At 37.5% G+C, this 3,890-nt stretch overlaps 1 pseudogene across 1 annotated transcript; it reads left to right on the top strand.

Annotated features, from left to right (window-relative positions):
• Positions 1-2,252: 2,252 nt before the first annotated feature.
• Positions 2,253-3,186, top strand: LOC308624034 (small ribosomal subunit protein uS2-like; annotated as a pseudogene). Its single transcript has one exon. The product of its transcript is annotated as a small ribosomal subunit protein uS2-like (transcript).
• Positions 3,187-3,890: the final 704 nt, after the last annotated feature.

Here is a 3,890-nt window from a genome sequence, read left to right as displayed (position 1 = left end):
TGTTCTTTTCAATATTCACCCCATGTTTTATTCTCGAGTTAGACTCAGGCACTCTAAAATGTACTCGAGTTTTATCTTAAGTATTACTATATCCAAAGGAACAAAGAATATTCTTTATCAGCCCCTTCCTGCTGGACTTCCTAATGCATTTGATTCCCAACTGTTAACCCAGTAGAACTATTTTCATAATCACTTTGTGCTTCTTAAGACCCTACAGGTTTACTCGTGTATAGACATTCTTATAAAGATTATTACTTTTTTTTGGTACCGAACAGTGTTTTCCGATGTACTCTTGGCTTGTGGCTAAAAGATGAATAGAAGTTCAACCAGTCAAACCACTGGGGATCTCAGCTCTTCTCTGGAAACACTATTTGCTTGGGGGAGAACCACCCTGGGAAAGTGAACTTCTAACAGTATCTTGTAGCCTTTTGTTAGGAAAGTGGAAACATACCCATCATTTAGTCAACCATCAAGACTTAAACTGCCTCAAAATATTTTTCAACAGCTCTTGACAAATGAAAATGTGTAATTATAACAAAACTGCCATCAGTTAAGATAGATTTCGGTTCTTGGTGAAATGTTTAAGGAAACTCATAAATTAATCTAGTTTCCCAAACCTTTCACTATCTACATGGGTAATAGAACCCATGTGTTGATAGAGTTAAGAAGAGGAAATTGGGCTTCCCTGGTGGTGCAGTGGTTGAGAGTCCGCCTGCCGATGCAGGGGACACAGGTTTGTGCCCCAGTCCGGGAAGATCCCACATGCCGTGGAGTGGCTGGGCCCGTGAGCCATGGCCGCTAAGCCTGCACGTCTGGAGCCTGTGCTCTGCAACGGGAGAGGCCACAGCAGTGAGAGGCCCGCGTACCACACAAAAAAAAAAAAAAAAAAAAAAAAAAAAAATTTGTTTTTAACTTTTTCTTTCCTCTTAAGGGCCTTCTAAATTGTAAATTGCAAATTTTATAAGTGAAAGAAAGCCAGTTTATAGGTCTTGCCAAACTATCTTATTTCAATGGTTTTACTTAAGTTTTTAAAATCATTTTAGGTAGAAAATCATTAATTCATAAATAACTTTTGGTATGTACTCAACATTCTACTTGTCTCTATAGAATTTTTTTAAAAATACAAGGTTCCATCTCCTATAAGAACTTGGGGTACTCACTTGTAAATGATGTATTTTAATCTTACTTAGGTCACTTGCATCAATTATATTAGTAACTATGAACAAAAGTTACAAAATGGCTAATCAAACAACAAAGGCCAAATGGACAAGAAAATATACCAGGGCTTTGAATTATATATAAAATAGTTGTTCATAAAAAACAAACATATAGTTATTCTTTAAAATTTTGTATTGCCTATTACAAAGTATACTGAGGTAAAATTGTGAGTGAAGGCAAAAGCAGTGACTACATGCCAAGTGAAGTATATAGAGAAAGATACAGATATAAATATTTAGATATAAATATATCCCATTATTGAGAAAATATGATTTCTAATCATACTAATTATTTATCCCTTTCAATTTTATTCAGTGTACAGTTACTCAAAATTTCACTTGTTTTTGCCAGAAAAGACAAAGGATTAGTTGTCTGTGGCCACGGAATTCTGATAGCCATTTATCCATTTGTCAAAAAATCCATGATTAAAAGAAATATATAAAATGTCACCATAACTTTTTGCAGTGACTCTGTTGGATTCAAATAACCAGAAATGCATATTTTAGGAGCATAACTTTTTTAGGACAGATTGTTTGGATTGACTACCATTTATGAAGATGGTGGGGAGAGAAAAAGTACTTGTTTGAAATGAAAGTGCTGCATGGATTCTGAGTTTATCTGGTGTTGATTCCATTCCAACTTAATCTACACATTCCTATGTCATTTATTGCCATGGTAACTGGATACTCATTTTAAAAATCACATTAAAATGTGAGTGGGAAAAGATTCGATATTTAAGTGGATATAAACTCTTAACATGATGTGAAACATTTTAATGATAAATGAATATCTAAGCAAAATCCATATCTGATATAATAAAACTAATAAGTTTAAATTAGTGATTGCTAGTTTGTCACCATATTCATGAACGATAAACATTGCTGTAGCTTTCTTTATATAACATTAATTATTTTGTGCTGATTTTTTAAAGTAATATATTGCCATTGATAGAAACAGCTTGGAACCTTACCCAGGGAAAGGTCCATAAGGTATTGTTCTGGGTTTCTGTCATGCCTTACAGGGAGATGTTCACAATGTCTGGAGCCCCTGATGTCCTGAAAATTAGGAGGAGTATGTCCTCAAATTCCTTGCAGCAGGAACCCACTTAGGTGGCACCAACCTTGACTTCCAAATGGAACAGTACATCTACAGAAAGTTAAGTGATGTCATCTACATCACAAATCTAAAGAAAACCTGGAGCAGTTTCTGCTAACAGCTTTCACCCTTATTGCCATTGAAAACCTGACTGATGTCAGTGTCATATCCTCCAGGAATTATCCCAGTAAACTGTGCTGAAGTTTGCTGATGGCCCTAGAGCCACTGCTGTTGCTAGCCACTTCACTCTGGGAAACTTCACTAATTAGATCCAGGCAATCTCTGGGAGCTGTAACTTCCAGGGATGACCACCACCCTCTCACAGAGGTGTCTTGATTAGTCTACTACCATCACTGTGTGAAACACATATTCTTGTCTGTGCCATGTGGACATTGCCATCCAGTGCAGCAACAAGGTAGCTCACTCAGCAGGTCTAATGTAGTGGATGCTGGCCCCAAAGTTCTGCACATGCGGAGCACTAATTCCTTGTGAACACCCATGGGAGGTCATGCCCAATCTCTGTTTCTATAGAAATGCTGATGAGATTGAAAAGGAAGAGTAGGTTTCTCCTGAAAATGTCACTACCAAGGAGGAATTTCAGGGGGAATGGACTGCTCCAGCTCCTGAGGTTACTGCTACTCAACCCAGAGGTGCAGACTGGTCTGAAAGTGTGCAGGCTCCCCAGTGCCAATCCAACAGTTTACTACTGAAGACTAAGAGTGCTCAGCTTGCCGCTGAAGACTGGTCTGCAGCTCCCACTGCTCAAGCCACTGAGTGTCTTAAGCTGTACTTCCACAGACGCCTAAACAGAAAATGAAAATAAGGTCTATGGAAAATAATGTTTCTTTAAAAAAACCCAAAAAACAAAAAACAAACTTGGAACATACAGAATACATAAGGAAAAAAAGTACCCATATTTCCCATATGCAAGGATAACTTTTGCCATTATTTTGAGGTGTTTAATTTTAGCTTTAATAAGTAGATTAATCTATTCATTTGTATTTACTCATTATATGTTAAGAGCCTCTGAAGGAATGACAAAGAAGTGTGATGAAAGCATGGATGAATAAAAAGAATAAAATAAAAGAAGATCTATATTTATTTCATTGGAGAAAGACTCTAGCAGGGTGTATCAGAAGAACCATTGACTGCAGCTAACATATGCCTAACTAATAGTGCTTTTTATATTACAAATTAATTTTTGCCATATCAAGGATACTCTGGAGTCAGTAAAGTATTCATTCAACTACTCAATGATATTATTATCAAGGACATTTGTATACTACCACTCCAATATCCTTAGTGTGCTTACTTCTCACCTCATGCTGCCAAGGTGGCAGCTGAAGCCCCTGACTGCTTGTCTAATTCAAGGACAGATAAAAATAGAAAGGACTCTGCCCACCAGAGCAACACCCAGCTCTACCCACCACCAGTCCCTCTGATCAGGAAACTTGCACAAGCCACTTAGATAGCCTCATCCACCAAGGGGGAGACAGCAGAAGCAAGAAGAACTACAGTCCTGTAGCCTGTGGAACAAAAACCACATTCACAGAAAGATAAACAAGATGAAAAGGCAG

Source organism: Mesoplodon bidens (assembly GCF_964165515.1).
Source record: "Mesoplodon bidens genome assembly, chromosome: 10".
NCBI classification, from domain to species: domain Eukaryota; kingdom Metazoa; phylum Chordata; class Mammalia; order Artiodactyla; family Ziphiidae; genus Mesoplodon; species Mesoplodon bidens.
The sequence above is the reverse complement of the archived record's forward strand: the minus strand, read 5'-3'. Positions and strand labels throughout refer to the sequence as shown.